Below are 20,871 nucleotides of genomic sequence, written 5' to 3' on the forward strand. Positions count from 1 at the left end.
CTTGGGCAAGTCATTAAGGAGTAAGACTAGCAAGGTAGGAATCTACAAAGGCATGCAAACATCTAAATCCTAGACATAAGTGCCTTAATAAAGGTTCAGGCACCTAAGTCCCAGTTTTGTCTCTACTGCATCCACAAAATATCCGCCAAATTCATTTGGCATCTATTTTTTTAGAATAAAAATGCCTTAGGTATCTATGTTTCTGCCTCTGGGCATACACATTGCTGTCTTGCTCTTAGCATCTGGATGCCTAAGTTCCAGAGTGATTCCCAGCCCAGGGACAGACATACATTCAGCCACCTCTGCTATGCACGGGGCCAAATCCAGGAGGCATGCTCAGCAGGCACCTACCAGATGGTGTTCTATTCAAAATCCAGCCAAAGAAAGTGCAAACAGTGGTTGTACTAGGGCCACGCCCTAATCTTGTAATTAAAAGCCCAGTGGTTAGAGTACTCCCCTGGGATGTGGGAGACCAAAGGTTCAGCTCCCTGTTCCTCTTTCCTTCTCTGACAAGTGGGATGGGAGTTTGTGCTAACCACTGGGCTATGATATATTTTGATGTGGGACTCCCACAGTCTCTCCTGTTGAAGCTGATGTGCTCTGAATAAATAATGAACACAGCCACATGGTAGGGATGTTAGATATCAACTAATTGAACAGTTGAGCAACCTCATAATTCTTCTTGGTTAGTCAACTATTCTATAGTCCCCAGGGGCGGGGACGGTAGCCAGCGTGCTCCAACCCCACTCCTGGGGAGCCACAACACCCTGTGCTGCTGCTTCTGTATCAGAAGCAGCAGCGTGGAGTGCCAAGCAGGCACTGGTCAACAAGGGGAGCCAATTTAAAAACCAGCTCCCTGCGCAGACCGCCTGCTAAGAGTTCACCATGTGTTCATAGGACAATCTTACTGATTCTTATTTAAACTCAGCTTGTCTTTAGCCATCTTCAAAGGCCTTTAACAGAAGATGAAACCAAGATACATACAGCTCTTAAATGAGCTTCACCACATCAGTAAAAATTGAATGAGAAAGTAAAACACAAAAAAGTGTGTATACTTGTACTTGCAAAATATATCTCCATCTCTTCCTCATATGGCATGTGAAAATGGTTTCAACACAGCATTTCTCAAAGACCGTGGTATAGGGAGGTAATAGTGTAGTCAATTACCAAAGCTTATCATTTAATGCTATAGACTATATGCATTCCTCCCCACCCTTGCCAGTCAGTTTTTTAGCAGGCTGGCCAGCAGCCCAACTCAGTCCTGGTGTGTGCCAGGTTCTGGACTTACCCCTGAGGAACCTCTGCATTTAAAATGTATTACAAGCTCGGTGGGCAGACAGCTAAGGATGTTAAGTATCGGGTAACTGACTAATCGAATAGTCAATGCATTTTTGCCTCGACTATTTGATTAGTCAATAGGGTGCGTCCACCTTTGAAGTGTACACTTCAAAGGCGAAAGTGCGGAAGCCCAGGGTCAGCTGGAGACTCCCCTGCTGACCCTGGGCTCTGTGCGGTGCTGCCACAGCAGCATTTAGTCAAGTAACCGATAAGAATTCATTAGGTTAATCAACTAATGAACTAGGTTATTCAATTAACAGATATTTAACATCCCTATCGTGATGTGATATTTATTCATACTTAAGTTCAGCAGCAGATATAGGACAGGGTGAGTGGGGCGGCTGCCTTGGGCCCCCCGCTTCAATAGGCCCTGCGCCAGCGCCAGGGGCAGATTGGTCTGGCGGGATACCGGGAATTTCCCGGTGGGCCGTCTGCTGAAGGGCCGGCCGGCGGCTGCTGGAGGAGGAAGGGGATTGTGACGCAGTGCCGCAGCCCCGCACTTTAAATTCCCCGGCGCTGGCCAATACAGGCCATGTGGGGCTGAGGGAGCGCATGCGCAGCATGCTGAAACGCCCCACAACAGCTGAGAGAGGAGATGCCCAGGCGTGGCGTGACGTCACGGCCTGGGACTTTAAAACCGCATGGCCCAGAATTTCACCGCTCGGTTCGGCACATGGTCTGGAGCCTCAGCCAGGGTTGCAGCCGCATTGAAAACTAGAAGGCAGAAGGTGGGTGGCAGAGGAAGGGGCTTGTGCTGAGGGAAGGGGGGCAGGTCAGGAAAAGAAAGGGGATGGCACCAAGGGAGAGACAAATGCCAGGGGGCCAAGTGTAGACAGTGAGGAAAAGGGCAGGAGGGGAGGTGTCAAGGGAGGGGGGACAGGGTGATGCTGGGTGAGGAGAGGGTAAGGGCATTGGGGGCTAAAGGGGAGAGGGGGAGGTGCTGGGAGAAGGCTTGAAAGGAGGGGTGGGCATGAGGAAGGTGGGGATGGAGCAAGGCATGTGTGAGGGCACAGGGGCATGAGCAGAATGGGGGCAGAGAGTGGTGAGAGGGTGGGCATCAGGGAAAAAGAGGGCAAAGGGCACAGGGGCAGTGAGGGAAGGGGGAGGCACCAGGAGGGTGCAGGGGTAAGGGAAGGTGCAGGTACCAGGGGATTCTGGGGGTGAAGCAGAAGGGCAGACACTTACAGGGGAGGGACCAGCACCAGAGGAGAGAGGTATGGCTGGTGTGTACAGGGAGGTGTTAGAAGAAGGGATGAGGAGGGGTAGCTCACATGATCAGGGTAGGGCTACTGGAGGAGTGGGCACAGGGGGGATGCCTTTTTTCTATTTTTTCTCCAAAGGGGGGGCCCTGCAAAATTGTGCTGCCCTGGGCCCCACAGAACTCTCATCTGCCCCTGCTTAAGTTGATTAGTTTAATGCAGGGGTCAGCAATGGCCACCCTGATCCCAGCCTGTGCTGGCGATCCAGGATCACGCCTCCGCAGTGCCAACTTCCTGTGGGTGGAAGGGAAGCCCCAAAGCTCCGTGCCACATTGGGCTTCTAGGGAAGCACGTATGTGCTGTTCTTCCCCTCCCTCCAGGAAAAGCTGGAGCAGAGCCCAGGGCAAGAGACCAAGCGGGATGCAAGGTGGAGAGAGCCTCTCCCCACCTCTCAGGAGAGCAGCACGGTGCATGGCAGGAGGGTAAATCTTGGCACACCTCTTTGGAAAGTTTGCTGACCCCTGGTTTAGTGATACTTGACAAGCTCATGTTATTCAAAGAGGCAGGAAGTAGTATTATTTAATGTGTTCTGGAAACATGGTAAACTCAGTAACCAGTCTATTCTTTAGCATTACTTTTCCAAGCTTGATTTTGCTTCTTCATCTCCTGGCTTCACATTCATATTTCCTTCTTCAATTGTCACCACACTGCTAGTCTTTGCCAGATGATTAGACTCTGCAGTCGTTAGTTGTATTACCTGTGCATTCAGATTGATAAAATGAAAAATGTTTCCCTTTTCACCCACGTTGTACCTATCCTTTCTATAGTGCGCTCCACATTTTCCGTCACAACATATTGATTAGTAACATCTAATGTTCTTATTCCCTATGTTAGTCCATTTGTTTACATATACTTCAAATAGAATGCCCCTTTATCTTTAAAGATCATTAGGTATGCACTTCAACACAATCTTTGCTGCTCTACTGCACATTATGTTCAGAAAAATTTCTGAAGCACTAATAACCCATCTTTCCATTTACACCCCACCATATTGTTCCTCTTAAATAGCTTGATATTTCACCTACTCTAATTTTACATTCCAAAGTCACTATTTTACATATACTTTATAATCACTGGCACACAACATCTGATCAGGAATCCTTTGGACTTTTATTCTTATTGTACAAAAAAACTGTCTTTGCAGAGGCAACCAATCAAATCTTTTAGATAATTGAAGTCAGGCAACAGACTCTGGAGTTTTCAGTGTGCATTCCTACATATTGTATACACACTTCATAGCCTGCTACACAGCTCCCTCAGCTGAGAAAGACAGATGAAGAGCTTATTAGAGATGTAGTCTTGTTTTTTTCCCCTCCCCTGCTGCAGAAGAGCTCATGAACTCTGTAAGAGCTTAGATCTTAAGCTGAGAGGAAGGCTAGAAAGAAAGAATGCAGTAATTGGTTTAGAAGAACACTTGAAGAAGCCAATTGGTGGGTTATTAAAAACCCTCAAAGCCTTGATGCTGTTCTACTACAAGGTCTAAGAAATCTAACCCACTTGTTATCTATTTCACTTGTGCAAGTTGATGGAAGTAGAGGTATCCAAATAGCTGACTCTCTTTTCCCACGTCTGAATTTCAGCAAACAGCTAACACATTACTTTTCCGATACACTTGAACCTCTTTCATCCAGCAACCCTGGGAAACAGGATTTGATGGATTGAAGATTTTGCTGAGTCAGGAAAGGTGTGAGGGGATGGGACTAAGGCACTCACCTGGCAGTCTGCATTCCTTGCCATTCTGAGGCACTGCCCCCCACTGCAGAGGGCTAGTGCGCAGAGCTACTTCTGCCTGCCTGGGTCCATATCACGGGATTTCCCAAATTCGGGATATCCGGAGTATGAAGGTTATGGTGTATCAGTTTTCTATATCAACAGTTGCTGGAATTACCAGAGGAAGGCTACATGATCACAAATCAGAGATAAGTTGTCCTGACTATGCTGCCTAGAAGGGAGATGTATGAATCTCTAATAAGATGTGGTTCCCATTCATAAAATGTTAGAGAACCCCTAAATTAGAGCATATTCAGAAGCATTCCATACAAGTGACATTTACTATATATTTGAGAGAGCTTGTCTGTGTCTGTCTATTCAAGAAGTGCTCCTAAACAGTAAAAGCTAGGAGCAACAAATTCAGTACGCAACTTCCTCTTATAACTTGAAGCAAGGTGAGAGTTTGGTTGTGCCAGGAAAATGGGATGGCCTGGAGTGGGATTGCTTCTCAAAGCCACGCAGAAAAGAGACAAAGTCACCAGGCAGGTTCTCCAACCTCCCATTCCCCACATGCCCTTTAGAGAGGGCAGGATTTGTATGGAAACATTGCTGGTTGTTCCCTCCTCGTGACAAAGCGAGGAAAAGTAAAGTTTGCTGGATTCCTCACTCTGGCAGGGGAGCACAGGGGGCAAACAAACTAGACCTGCCCCCACTGGAGCTGCAGTGATCATGGAGAGGTGCTTCTCACTTGGCCTTAAGCTGCAGCAGACAGAGAAGGCTCTCTTCCCGGGGCAGCCTGCAAACGGAACCCATCATCCCCAGACCAATGATTTAAATTAAGTATATTTTCATTTTATTTTCTAAAAACCAAAAAATTGGGTTAAGGATCTGAGCAACGCCTGTTAAATCTTCTAGTACTCAATACAGTAGACTTCCGATAATCCGGCACCCTTGGGACCCAGGTGGTGCCGGATTATCAGAAATGCCGGACTATCAGGAGGTACTCTGGCAGGGGCGGGTCTCGTCGAAGGAGAAGCAGAACAGGGGGCGGCGGTGTGCCAAACCCTCCCTCCTGCTGCAGGGAGGCAGAGCCTGCGAGCGGAAGAGGAGAGGCGGTGACAGGCAGGCAGCCGCATTCAGGACGTTCTGGTCAGTTACAGTCACTCTGGCTGGATCCACAGCCGACACGCAGTTAATGTAATTTTCCTCTCTACTGCCGGGAGGAGGGGGGGCAGGGGAAGGTAGGGGTCGGTGGGAGAAGGGGAGGGAGAGGAGGAGGGAGCGAGGGTGTGCCAAAGCAGCCGCATTCAGGACGTTCTGGTCAGTTACAGTCACTCCGGCTGGATCCACAGCCGACACGCAGTTAATGTAATTTTCCTCTCTACTGCCGGGAGGAGGGGGGCAGGGGAAGGTAGGGGTCGGTGGGAGAGGGGGAGGGGGAAGAGGAGGGGACAAGGGTGTGCCAAAGCAGCCGCATTCAGGACGTTCTGGTCAGTTACAGTCACTCCGGCTGGATCCACAGCCGACACGCAGTTAATGTAATTTTCCTCTCTACTGCCGGGAGGAGGGGGGCAGGGGAAGGTAGAGGTCGGTGGGAGGGGGAAGGAGAGGGAGAGGGAGAGGGGTCTCCCACCGACCCCTACCTTCCCCTGCCCCCGCCCCCCTCCCAGCAGTAGAGAGGAAAATTACATTAACTGCGTGTCGGCTGTTGATCCAGCCGGAGTGACTGTAACTGACCAGAACGTCCTGAATGCAGCTGCTTTGGCACACCCTCGCCCCCTCCTGCTCCCCCTCCCCCTCTCCCACCGACCCCTACCTTCCCCTGGCCCCCCCCTCCCGGCAGTAGAGAGGAAAGTTACATTAACTGCGTGTCGGCTGTGGATCCAGCCGCAGTTAATCAATTACTCTAACAACTTGAAGCAGCTGCCGGAGCACTTCCGGGTTGTAGTTGGTGCCGGACCATCAGGCATACCGGACCACTGGATGCCGGACCACCGGAGTTTTACTGTATTTCTAAATAAGCGAAGGATTCCAGTGATTTGATGTTAAACTAAAATGAGCTATCCAGAAGCATAATAGTAAATACTCAACTAGAAGAGAGCTACTGAGCCAAGTGACCTGCATAATTACAGTATTCATGAAATCTCTTAACATGATACCACAACTGTGGTTCAGAAATCAACAGGCTGACCACAAGGGAAAGGGGACAAAGCACAGATTGTTTACAGAGAACTAACAGAGCCAATCATGTAAAATTATTTTTGGAATAATAGGATCTGTTCTCTGTACAGTGCTACAGCTAATAATGTAAAGAAGGTCAGAATGACATTTACAGAGATGCTATTTAAGGCAGTGGTTCAGGTTTTTTAATAGTCTCAAGCACAGTTTTTGCCACCTATCCAGGAGCTGAAAGGAGGCAGTTATTTGGAACAGTAGCCTTTGCAGGCAGTCTCTGCTCCAGTTCCACATGCACAGCAGGCCAGCCCCACTGTGCTGGTCAGAAAGTAACCGCTGGCAGCAAAGAGCTTTTAGTCAACTGCAAGTTTGTGGAGGGAACGTCTTTCCTCTTTGCAAATGCAAAATGAGGATCTGCACTTGACCACATATGGACTGTCTTAAGTCACTTACGGTATTTGTGTGGCACGTTAGAGACTTCTTAAGCTCATTTCAAGAAGTGGGTTTTGCCGATGAAAGATCATGATACTATATATATATTTTTGATAGTCTCTAAGGTGCCACAGGATTACTCGTTTTTAAAGTCACAGACTAACACGGCTACCTCTCTGAATCTATCTTCCTCTTTATTAACTTAAAAAAATGGGCCAAGTAAATGCGCACTTGAAGGGCTGTCCCCTAGCCATGTAAAATAGCCACTTATTTGTGAAGAGGGAAGAGATGTTTCAGTGCTGTGAGCTATACAATGAAAGCCATAAAAAAAACCGTAAAGAGATTAAAAAAAAACCCTTCCTGGCTCTATCTAAATCTGTCTGGTTTAGATATGATTTTTTTTTGAGAAGTAGGAAGAAAGAGAATGCCTGGCTCCTCCTTGCAAGGGAATCCATGCAGGCATTAGAGGCAGCAGAGTAAGACTATTAATATAGAGGACTAGTTTTAAAGACCTATAGTCATACAGTGTCCACCTGATCCTACCCATAGTTCATCTGCAAGTTCAATTCTCATGCTAATGGACTCAATCGGGATGAGGGATGGGTAGGCCATTAGCCAATGAAGGCGCAAACAGCTCTTTGTGTAGATTCCTGTGTTAGTAATCCCTTTCCCCCGCCCCATCTATTGACTTTGATCCTTATGGGTATGTCTACACTACCCCCCTAGTTCGAACTAGGGGGGTAATGTATGCATACCGAACTTGCTAATGAAGCCCGGGATTTGAATTTCCCGGGCTTCATTAGCATAAAGCCGGCGCCGCCATTTTTAAAAGCCGGCTAGTGCGAACCCCGTGCCGCGTGGCTACACGCGGCACGGGCTAGATAGTTCGGACTAACAAGCCATTCCGAACTATCTGTACACCTCATTCCACGAGGCGTACAGATAGTTCGGAGTAGCTTGCTAGTCCGAACTATCTAGCCCGTGCCGCGTGTAGCCACGCGGCACGGGGTTCGCACTAGCCGGCTTTTAAAAATGGCGGCGCCGGCTTTATGCTAATGAAGCCCGGGAAATTCAAATCCCGGGCTTCATTAGCAAGTTCGGTATGCATACATTACCCCCCTAGTTCGAACTAGGGGGGTAGTGTAGACATACCCTATCTGCTTAATTTTAACTGGCCAATCTTCAGGTCACCTAATAAACCATCTTGTTAGTCTTTAAAGTGCTACATAGTCCTGTTTTTTGTTTCTTGCACAGAATGAGTGATTGTCTTAGCACAACTCATCAGCTGCTAACTGAAACTTTAGCCTATAGCCCTGGTGGTCCAGCTAACTCACCTCGCCTTGAAATAATGCTTTTATGTGTTGACAGGACTGACTTTAAGGTCAACACTTGAGTTATAAACTGACAATGTAAATAAATTAGTAGTTAACGATGCTGTGTGAAAACAAGAGATGGTGGGCAGGGAGGAAGAAGCTGTCTGTAGCCCATTGGGTTGCTAGGGGGAGTGGAGATTTCAGGGGTACCTTCTGAGCATAGAAAGAATTTGAGTAAACTCAGGCAAGAAATATCCTTTATTCCCTCTTAATTTGGGAAGCTCCTGAAATCAAAATCAGATTAGGAAGAAAGAGAAAATAGAGGATTACCTGCCTTGCTTATTCACAGGGAAGATACTTGATCCTAAAGACATTAGATTAAGGACTGCATAGTTCTCTCTCCTGTCCTTGTCTGGAGGAAGTTGGAAATGAAAAATTTTTGTGCGAGGGGACCTGGCTTAAAGGAGCCATGACCCCCAAATCCCACAGATCCTGTTACAGGACTTCGAGCATAGGCCGATCAAGCAAAACTAGCTGCCAATGAAAACAAGCAGGGGCCTCTTTAGCAGACAGAGTCCAAATATTGCAGGCTGTATAGAAATAGCAGTAATACATTTCATTTTAATCCTTCAATAATTTCAAAACTGCTTTACAAATATTAATGAATTACGCCTCCCACTATCCCTGTAATATAGGCAATGATTATTCCTCCTCTAGAGATGGGCATATGTGGGCCTACATGAAACAAAAAACAGGACTGTATAGCACTTTAAAGACTAACAAGATGGTTTAATAGGTGATGAGCTTGGGTCTGGCCCACAAAAGCTCATCACCTATTAAACCATCTTGTTAGTCTTTAAAGTGCTACACAGTCCTGTTTTTTTTTTCAGCTACACCAGACTAACACAGCTACATTTCTACCTATTGGGCCTACATGGTTAGTCTTTCAGAACTAAGAAATGAAATTAAATCTCTCATCTCCAAATTCTGCGCTCTAACTCTGCAGTGTACATATCAACCACTTTCAGTCACATTAAGGGGTCTAACTCCTTCCTGGTTCAGTTGGAGTGGACACCATGTACTTTGTTTATTATATAATGTTTGTTACAGTGGTGCCTAGGAAACAATCAAGAACAGGGTTTCATTATTCTAGGCACTATGCAAATAGAGCAACAAACAGCCCTCCCAAGGTCATACAATCCAAATATTTAAAACACCCCTGAGGCGGGGAAAAGGGTATAACACACAACCAGAGTGATCAATATAATGGTTGTACACAACATGCTAGTTCCATCACTTTTTTGGAAGGGCTGGGGAGAGGTAGGCAGGGGTGGTGAATTTTATGGACCCGTGGTGCCTAAGCACCAGGAATATTCTTGGCCTAAGGACCTGGCTCCAGTAAAGTTTGGGGCCAGGTCTCTCCCCTAGCCCTGCCTGCCACCCCATGGTGATTTAAAAGGGCCTGCAGGTCCGCGCCACCACCACAGGAAGGAGTGCAATGAGAGTGCAGCAGCTACAGGGTGGCTGTCGGCAAATCCCTTCAGCCCTGGAAGGAAAGGGTGTCTCTGCACACTGCCCTTGCCCAAGCACCCCGGCGGCCAATAGGAAACTTCAGAGTCAGTGCCTGAACAGAGATCTCCCCAGCTTCAGAGCTACTGCCAGAGGGGGAGGCTCCAGATAAGCACTGCATTCCCCACCCCACTCCCAGAGCCTGCACCCCCACCTTCTCCCACCCTCAAACTCCCTCCCAGAGCCTGCACCCACTCCATCTCCTGCACCCTCACTATCTGCCCTAGCCCAGAACCTGCATACAGACTCTGTCCCAGAGTCTTCACTGTGGACTCCCTCACACCCACATTCCCTCCCAGAGCCCACCCTCTCACCCCTCCCTATATTCCACCCCAGCCCAGAGTCTGCACCCATCATCCAAACTATGTCCCAGAGCCTGCACTCCAGACTCTTTCCCCACCCAAACTCCCTTCCACAGCCTTAGGCAGGTGGAGGGGAGGTTCTGGGGATTCTGGGCACCACCAAAATTTCTACAGGCCTGTTGCCCCTGGAGGCAGAGTTAATAGGAGAGGAGATCAGCTATTTGGGAAGGGAAGGAAAAGGAAAGAGAGGACGCTGAAGGGAGTGGTGGCAGATGAAAAGTTAAGATGAGTTGAAGAGACTGATGATTGGAACTACCAACCAGTAAGCATTGGGGAGAGACTGTCCAGTCAAAACTGACAACTGACGTTTCTGGCTGGTTTCTTCCTGCATTTTCTTTCCACAAGCACACGTCAGTGTGCCTCTACAGGGCGGAGGTATCTCTACACAGGTCTCAAACAAGGGATCAGTGTGAGGGATGGGTGATCTTGGTAGAGTCGCAATTTACTCACACACAACCCCCCTCCTCCTCTTGGCAGTGCTGGAGATATGGATCCAAAATATGTATTAATGATGAATAGTAGATAGCTTGAGAGTTACCACTACATCTCCAGATCTTCTTCCCTCATTTGCTACCATCTTCTCTTTACCAGTAGGCTCATGAAATAAAAAATGAAATAGAAAATCTTTTCTTGAAGTTTCAAACTAGAGAGGGTCAAATCTACACTGTAAATTCCAGAGAATTCAGAAAGATTCAACTAGCAGAGATTGATCATGAGAGGAATGAATGTTACAGGATTTACTAGGACTCATTCTGGAGGACTTGGTTAAAAGTGGATGGCTAATAAAAGGTGGGTCATTTTGAGCTCAGAAGATGATCAAAGTCCTTGGCAGGAAGCATACCATGCTCAATGATTGGAAGCAACTCAACCAAGCCAGAGTCATAAACAGGGCAGATGTACCAGAGGTGAAGATGGAGGAGCCAAGACTGCTGTTACCACTGGCTGAGCAGCAGAATAGGTTCTGGTATTGTGCTCAGCTGCTGGGTTGATAGATGATTATGAGAAGTAGTCACAAGAGCAGCACCTGGAATGGGAGCGGCAGTGGCAAGAGAGACTGACTTTCTTGTATAATCAGGAGTGACAGGAGCAGGAACTGGAGTGACAGTCCCTGGAGGGATTCAACACAAACTCCTGGTAAGATTCAGATTAAAGCAATCCAGGCATGTGCTGTTAGCCTGTTACACAAGTTATACACAAAGCCGGCATCTTCGTTAAACAGGCCAGTGTCTTCTTTCATAATACCCATTTCATAATGGTTAATCAGTCAGTTTTGCTCTCCCATTCACACTTATTTTGCCTGAGGACTCCAGGTGTCTGTTAAATTCTATTAGGTAAAAGCATACTCGGCTCATATTCTGACAATTTTCTTTGAATTGTTATTTCTACAGTTTTTCCTAATCTGACCAGTTCTTTCCTCCTATTTAATTTCAGTTGTTTAATCAATTGTTAATAGCCCTATTAGCTCACATCACATAAAATGTGTCTATAGTTCCTGGATTACCACTTTGTTAATAGTATTGATAGATTGTTGGTTTTTATTAGCGTAATCCACTACAGGGCCTTTAAAAGATTTACATTCAGTTCCCAAGAGCCAGGATAATTATAGTCTGCCCAGACTGATTATTTTAATATACTCCAGAGTAGCTTGTTTGTTGGTTATGTGATCTTCCCTGTGTCAGAGAATTAGAAATCAAAATTAGATAAAATCATATCTAAACCAAATCCAGTATAAAATACATTAAACACTGTCTAAAATCCATGAGGATTGAGTAATTTTTCTGCATCACTTAGACCCACATTTAACATGATATCAGAGCTCAAATCCCCATATGAAGAATGATTACTCTCAATGTAATTAAATTCATCTTAGAGATGTAATTCTATGTGAGTTTTCACAAAGCCTCATTCTTCTGCTGGAGAAGGGGAACGGGAGGGCTGTGAGTTTTACCCCCAATGGACCTGGTAGCACTACTTCCAAATAAGATGTTCTTCCAGAGGCTGGCTGCTAGCCACACATTTACTCATCTCCAGGGATGGATGTTTTCACATCGCACAAAAGGAAGCATGACAGACGAGTAGCAGTTAGGTAACTTCTCAAAGCAACCCTTTGTCAACATGACTCACAGTGGAACTTAAGATCCTTACATTCCTAACTAATGAAATTTAGGGAGATGGAGCATCAATCCAGCATGTATGCCTCTTGCAGCGATGGGGAGTTTTGAACTACAGAAAGACATGTAAAGCTCCACTCTCACTAACAGTTAGCAGGTACTCAGGCCCACATATAAAAACAAGAGAAACATTTAGAAGAATCCAAACTTTTTTTTCTCTATCTATATATATATACAATTTTCCTGTGGGATGACAGAGTGACGTCATCACATCATAGCCTTCATAGGCTGGACGGTAGGCATGGGTGAGTAAAGCCCAGCCTCCAGCCCCGCCCCTTCCACCTGGGGCCCTGTCCCTGGAATCAAGCCCTACCCACTACCAGTCCAGCCCTCTCCGGCAGCCACATGGAGAGCTGGGGTTGGCATGCTGCAGCCTCACCCTTCCCAGCAGCCAGGGCAGAGCTGGAGCTGGCACGGCCTCGGCCAAGTGGCAGGATGGGGAGGTTACATTTAGGCCTTGGCTGGAGGGGGAGAGCTGGGGCTGGCATCACCAGGACCAGGGTGGCCCAGCCACAAAGTGGGGAGACCAGAGCTGGCATGGCCTTGGCCCAGCACTTCCTGGTGACCGGGGGAAAGTGGGTGTTGCCTACCCCTAGAAAGGAGGGGGGTTAGCGAGCATAGTGAGCAGAAGGCACAGCCCCCTAGTATCTACAAAAAAACTAAATTATTGGCAATTATCGCTAGCTAAAGACTAGGAAAACTGATCCTCTAAAAGGGACAGGACAACAGGAAGCTCAAATTTCCTCCTTCAGCAATGAGCAGAAACTGAAATTGGGGAGACCAAGTGTTTTGCATGCGACACTTCATTCTGCATCTGGTCTTCAGAGCCTTAAGTCAGAATTTCTAGAGACTGGCAAGTCTGTGTAGAGTAAGTGAGCAATTTCCAAGTGTGGGATGTGAACTGACTGTTCTCAAAGGAAAAGGAACAATGTATTTTGTTGGCCAGACAGACTTTCTCTCTGCTGTTGTATCTTAGTGCATATAAATGCTATTGTTTATCTTGATACTTGCAACTGAATGGTAATCTAATTAGATCAGATGGATCCAAATATATCCACAGTGAAGTCAGAGGAACTGACAAAGGGGGGAAGAAAATAAGAAGTTAGAGCACAAGCTGCTGTGTTTCCTGTAAAATGCCAAGGCAATGCTTTGCCATAAAATTTCTTCTTTTGGGTTGGGAGAGAGTAAAAGATAGGAAGCAAAATCTTTCCTTTGAGTGCAACTCCCTCTATGACAAGCCCAGAAGACAACTGATGGAGAGACAACTAGCGATTAACAGTGTCAAATGCTGTTGATAAAGCCAACAAAATTAACACATCCTAAACCATTGTTTTTGACAGGCCTTAATCAAGGCTCTTTTGATAGAATGACCAGCTCTGTGCCCAGACTATAATGTAGGGTCAGACATGTCCTAATATTGAAAGCTAGTATTTGATTAAGGACAACATGCCCACGCTCCAAGGCTGTGTCTAGACTGCATCCCTTTTCCGTAAAAGGGATGCAAATTAGACACATCGCAATTGCAAATGAAGCGGGGATTTAAATCCCCCCACTTCATTTGCATAAAAATGGCTGCCGCTTTTTTCCGGCTCAGAGCTTTGCCGGAAAAAAGTGTCAGTCTAGACGCGGATCTTTCGGAAAATAAAGCCTATTCCGAAAGATCTCTTTTTCCTCATTTTAAGATTTTACAGAAAAGGGATGCAGTCTAGACACAGCCCAAGGGTTTAGGGATGAATGTAAGCTGAAATATGAAGTGATTACTTGCATTAGGGAATACAGTTTCCCTGCTTCCCCAGTATTTCTCTCTCAACCTTGTGCATATTTTCTAGATGGAAAGAGGAACAGTTCAGTATTAAAACTATTATATTTAATCTTGGTGAAGGCATATAAAACAACATCTAGATCAGCTTATAAGTAATATTACCTCTAATCAGGATCTCCTTTTTGAAACAAGCTAAGGAGAACTATCACCATTCCTAAAATTACACAGTTCTTCCATAAATGCAGATACAGAGGTGTTCACTTTTTATGCTGAGAGCCACATCCTTTATTGCCAGTGTGTCGCCATTGATCAACACACACAGCTGCCTACCTTAGCATCTTTCCCAGATTGTCCCAGACTGGACAGCAATTAATGATAACACTGAGCATGCCCATAAGAAGAATATTTTCACTATCCCTACTTGGTTTGGTGCTTTATTCATCTTCTCCTCCTCTTCTGACAAACTTCTTTGTGATGTTACCAGAGCAGAGGAAGATTTATTTGCTTCACTTCAGAAGGATATCAACAAACTTATTTTGCTTTGTGCTCCTCGAAGTTCCTGCCCTCAGTTCCAGCTCAAGTTTCATAGTTGATTATCTTGTAATTTCATCTCCCAGTTAATCATCTCAAGGAAGTCCACTTGTTTTGCTAATTTTATATACTCTTTTCTTATGTGGATTCACTGAACTCATGGGAAGGGAGTTATTTGGCCAGATATTCTGCCTACTTTTGCATGAGACTATGCTCAGTCCTGGTTTGCTTGACAGACTTGTGAACTTGGGCCAACCTGAGCTGTTTTCTGTTCTGATTTGGACTTTTTTTTTTTTTTTGCTTGTTTGGCACAGTTTGATTGTTAGAATACAAAGATTTTAAAAAGGCAGAAAGTTCAGAAGTAAAATTGCCTCTTCTCCCTTAGTTATCTCTCTCACAACTCTGTCAATAGGTTCTTCCCGCCGATACTTCTGCTCCTAGACACAGAGACATTATAATAGCTAGTTCTTATATAGCATTTTCATCCATCGTGCTCCAAGTGCTTTGCAAAGGAGGTAAATATCATTATCCCCCTTTTATATATGTAAGCAAGGGCTGAACTGCTGCTTGCTATCAGCCAGCTAAAAGGAGAGAGCTGCCCTGGGTGTGGGTGTGCTCATAGCCACACCTCAGATTCCTTCCCCCTCCTGGCATGAGCTGTATTTACATATTAACAGTTAATAGTTAATTATCTTGCAGAGCTAAACAATGTCTACACTGGCAGCTTCTTGCGCAAGAACATCTTGCCCAAGGGTTCTTGTGCAAGAAGTCTTGCACAAGAAAACGTCCACACTCCATGTGCGAGATGTGCTTTTGTGCAAGAGCATCCATGGTAGTGTGGATGCTCTCGTGCGCAAGACAGCTCTGATGGCCCTTTTAGCCATAGGGCTTTCTTGCACAAGAAACCCCTGCCCAGTATCCACACTGCCCTCTTGCGCAAGAGCTCCTACGCAAGAGGGCTTATACCTGTTAAAAAAAGAGTGTAGCTATTGCACAAGGAGCCCTCTCTTACCACGCTGTAGTGTAAATCTTCTTGCACAGGAGCAGGCGGGCTGTGTGGATGCTCTGCGGATTCTTGCACAAGAACACCCACGCCCAGGGCAGCACTCTCCTTTTAGCTAGCTGATAGCAAGCAGCAGTTCAGCTCCTGCTTACATATAAAAGAAAATTGAGGCATTCAGAGGTTTGCACAAGGTCATCACTGGCTAAGGCAGGAAAGAACCCAGCTCTCCCAAGGACTAAGCTAGTATCCTCGCTGCGTCATACAATCTTATAGGATACTCTGATAATGATCGTAAGTATATATGGGCATGTCTACACTACAGCGCTAGTTCGAACTAACTTAGTTCGAATTACTTAATTCAAACTAAGCTAATTCGAACTAACGTGTCTAGAACTAAAAACTAGTTCGAATTAGTGTTTTGCTAATTCGAACTAGCAAGTCCACATTGAGTGGACTCTGAACAGGGCTTAAGGATGGCCGGAAGCAGTGCCGGCAGGGCATCAGAGGAGGACTTAGAGCATGGAGATGCTGTCTCAGGCTAGCCGAGGGCTGCGCTTAAAGGGTCCCGACCCCCACCCCGGACAGACAGTTCTAAGGGGTGCCCCGCTTGAAAACCAGTCCTGGCTTGGAGTGCCCGGAGTGCCCGCACTGGGCACATCACAGCACTCGGCCATCAGCCCGGCAGCACTTGCCGCAGGCTGCCATCTGGGGAGAGGGGGCAATCGGGGGGCTGCAGGGGAGCTTCCACCCCCAGAAGCCTGCAGAGCCAGCCCAGTCCTCCCCATCGGGGGCTCGTACCCCATTCCTCCCTCACCTCCTTACACTTACCCTTCCCTAGCCCCCCTTCTTATTGATGTACAAAATAAAGATAACGTTTCTTCCAACATTGACTCTGTCTTTATTGAACAAAACTGGGGGAGACTGGGAAAAGGAGGTGGGAGAGGGGAAGAGAAAGGCTGGGAGAGGGGAGGGCAACTAACATGATCAGGGATTGGGAACAGGTCCCATATGAAGAGAAGCTAAAGAGACTGGGACTGTTCAGCTTAGAAAAGAGGAGACGGAGGGGGGACAGGATAGAGGTCTCTAAAAGCTGGGGTTGGGTGGAGAGGGTGCATTCAGAAAAGTTCTTCCTGAGTTCCCATAAAGAAGGACTAGAGGACACCAAAGGAAAGGAATGGGTAGCAGGCTTCAAACTAGTAAGAGAAAGTTGTTCTTGACAAAGCAAATAGTTAACCTGTGGAACTCCTTGCTGCAGGAGGCTGTGAAGGCTACAACTACAACAGAGTTTAAAGAGAAGTGAGATCAAGTCATGGAGGTTGGGTCCATGGAGTAGTCTTAGCCAGGGGGTAGGAGTGGTGTCCCTGCCCAAAGTTTGTGGAAGGCTGGAGAGGGATGGCACGAGACAAATGGCCCAAGAGTCACTGTCTTCGGTCCATCCCCTCCAGGGTCCCTAGGGTTGGCCGCTGTCGGCAGACAGGCTACTGGGCTAGATGGACCTTTGGTCTGACCCAGGACGGCCATTGTAAGCTCAGGGCTCAGGGTCGGGGGTCTCAGTGGACCCCCTTGATTTTCATGCACACCTGCTCCTGGGTGGCCAGGCTGGCAGCTATCCTGCCCTAGCCGGCCACTTTCCTGTGCCTAGTGCGGAGATCGTGGACGAGGTCCACGAGGTCCGCACTAGCCCAGGAAGGTGCCCGCCTCTTGCGGTCCAGGGCAAGCTCCCGGGAGCCGCCAGCCTGGTCCCAGGAAGAGGGGGTGGGCTGGGGGACATCGGGTGGGTGGCTCTGTGCCGTGCCAGGTACAGGGTCTGCTGGCTGGGTGCTGGCAGGCTTGCACCTGGCACGGGCACCGTAGCCAGCCCGTGCCCCTTTAAGGGGTCCGGGGCCGGGAGGGGGGCATAGAGTTTCCCTGGTGTTGGCCAGAGAGGCCACCAGGGAAACCTGGGGAGGGCTAGCCTCCCACTAGTTCGAATTAAGGGGCTACACACCCCTTAATTCGAACTAGCTAGTTCGAACTAGGCTTAATCCTCGTAAAATGAGGTTTTCCTAGTTCGAACTAAGCGCTCCGCTAGTTCGATTCAAATTCGAACTAGCGGAGCGCTAGTGTAGCGGCTATGAATGTTAGTTCGAACTAACGTCCGTTAGTTCGAACTAACATTGTAGTGTAGACATACCCTATGAGAGAGGGAAGGTCTTCAAGTCCTAAAGCCTAGAAAATTCATGATGGAGGCTTTAGAAATGTTATCAAATTCAGGAGAGATATTTAATGAACAAGCTGTGTGATTTTTACATTTGTACTTTGGTAAGTCTTATTCAGAACTTTTTAAAATAATATCCACGCTTTTTTAGTGTAGCTGACAAATAAGTCTATCCCAGCTAAGAATGTTATGTATTAGAATCTGATTCCACACAATAATGATTTTCTGCATTTCCTGTTATCTTTTTTTAAAAGTATTACCATTATCAAGGACTGCTCCCATTACCGCGATATTGGGAGGCTGTATTCAATAGTGTATATACGTAAAAGAGTCTCCACACAACGAAGTTGTTGTAAAAATGCAGGCAGGGCTAGATCCTCAGCTGATGTAAATCATCATAGTCACATTAAATTAACTGTCCGTAGGATTGGGGCTTAAATGAAACAAGTAAATTAAATCCATAGTTCATTGGATTACTGAATAATGATCATCTCAAGGAGGTCCACTTGTTTTGCTAATTTTATATACTCTTTTCTTATGTGGATTCACTTAATTGGGTCTATTGATGAAAACACAAAATTCATCCCCAAAATTCAACTTTACTTTTCAGAAAATAAGAACATTATAGTGGGAGAACAATAATGAGTCTTGGCCTATGATACTTTCAGACTCATTCTACAGTGTTCTTTCTAGACTTGATATTACAAGCCTTTGCAACATATCAGACCTTTCGTCTTGTTTATTCAAAGGATGTATTAATTTCACCTTTGGGTAAGTAGCCTCCAATTTTATTGTATATATATGCCAGCACTGGGAAGGAAGTATAATCCAGTAGTTAAAGCTATGCAGTGAAAGTAAGGGATCTGGGTCCCTGATTCTGCCATAGACTTCCTCTGTTGTTATGGGAAAGTTACTCTGTGCCTCAGTTCCTCATCTGTAAAATGGGAATAATACTCTATTTTCCCCACCTTTGTCTGCCTTATCTATTTATGCTGTCAGTATCTGTGGGGAAGGTCTGTGTGTTTGTTGGGCAGCTAGCACACTGGGGCCCCAAACTCAGGTAGGGTTACTAGGCACTACATTAATATAAATAAAAATAATCAAAACCTGTAGAGCTTTAATCATACTCATAACTTGTGATTTATCAGAGAGATGTTTGAAGAAAAGCTATTTACCAAAGGTATTAAAAAGTAAGTTTTTACTGGCTATTAGATTAACTTTGACAATAACAATTTAATTAGAAAATACATTTTCTAAATTGAACAGATTATTATCTATAGCTGGGACCTGTTTGGGTACTATTGCTTCTGTTTAACATATTTACTGTTTATTAGAATTTTAAAAACTTGGACATAAAATTTCTGGGGATATTAAAACAAACAACAAAGACAAATAACTGATGATTGTTTCAGAGCTGAATTATTAGACACTTAAATCAACAGCTATAAGAAGTTGACATTAAATTATTTTTAAAGGTCAAATTCTGAATTAAATGATAAAGTCCAAGGGGGAAAAAAATCACTAAAATAAAAGAATGCCAAGTAAAACCAGTGCTGTGCTGACATTACAGTGCTACATAATATGCCATGCAAGCTGTAATATGCCCCCTGGTGATCATAAGGCTGTAAAGCTCAGTTGTTTATTTTAATCAATTGAATAGGAATGCAACATGGGAATGGGCATAATGAACTGAGCATGCATGAATACACCAAGAAATGACACCAAAAGTACAGGTAATGGACATGAAGGCATAAGTATTAATTAGAATATACACAAGAGCCAGATAGATGAAGGTGCTTAGTAACACCACCACTTATGGCCTGATTTTAATTTACACTGAGCCTTAGCAGTGTAAAAGGGCCTTAATGTAAATGGGAATTAAACCTTGAGTATGCATGTAAAATTGTATTTGCTCAAAGTTCTGTGCAAACATTGAGTGGCTAATGTTTAAAATTGTAATTCTTATTAGATACTAATATCAGCTATTAGCATCTGGAAAATTTAAGTTGAAGAAAAAAGTAGCAATAATGTAAAGGTGAATCAGTATTATGCTTATTGGCATGAGGAAAAGTTAGAAGAGAGTCAAAGTCCTTTGGAGATCTTGGTAAGAGAGAGGGAGAAAAGAAAAGAACTAGGATGTGATCAGTGACTGAGTCACATGTTAGGATGCTACACAAGCACAGACCACAATGGATTTGCCCTCTCATCAATGCAAACATTCATCAACTTTAACTGACATCTCAGGGTTGTGGCAAACTCCAGGAGGACTGTTTTGGAGTCAGCAGCTGCCTGAAGCAGGATGCAACTGCAAGTGTCTTGTGGGGAGGCAAGATGGGAATCCAAATGGTGTGGTTTTGAGGGTGGAGGGTTAAGATGCATGATCTCCAAATCATGAAGGCTAGAACAAAATCCTGCTCACCACTAGAACTTCAGGATATACTATTTTCCTTTGCTAGCTCTTGAGAGAGTGATTTACAAAGCTCACTAAGTCCTCAGACCAGGCAGAAATGTATTACAAATCATTTACCAGTTTATTTTGGCTGGTTTCATAATCTTAAACAGTCACCCCTTCAAGATGTTTGTGAAGAAGGAAACACATCATGGCACACGACTAAAAGAAAATGTGACATGTGACCCTCTAAGAACTCCTCTCATTGCTCTCTACCACTCAGGCTGGGTTTTGCCCCCAGAAGATGTGAGAAGATGTGATCAATCATGAGAAGATGTGATCAATCATGGGGACTTCCAGGGTCATGTGACCACTCTAAGAAGTCTCCCCGCCGTCCTCTACCCGTTAGGATGGGTTTGAACTGCAGAGGACCTCCTCAAGAGAGGATTTGACCAAAAAGGGCAGGTTCTAGGGTGGTGTGATCTGCCCAAAAGAGGATCATGTGACCCTTTTGAAGCACTCCCCCTACCAATCAGAACCCAGCACCACCCTTCCTAAGTGCCAACCCTACATGGATGAACCTACCTCATTCCAAGAATGGATGTTTTAGAAACTGTGGAAACACTGAAAGGAAACAAAGGCTCCTTCACTACCTGTGAG

The sequence above is a fragment of the Pelodiscus sinensis genome, chromosome 2, assembly GCF_049634645.1.
Source record: "Pelodiscus sinensis isolate JC-2024 chromosome 2, ASM4963464v1, whole genome shotgun sequence".
NCBI lineage: Eukaryota > Metazoa > Chordata > Testudines > Trionychidae > Pelodiscus > Pelodiscus sinensis.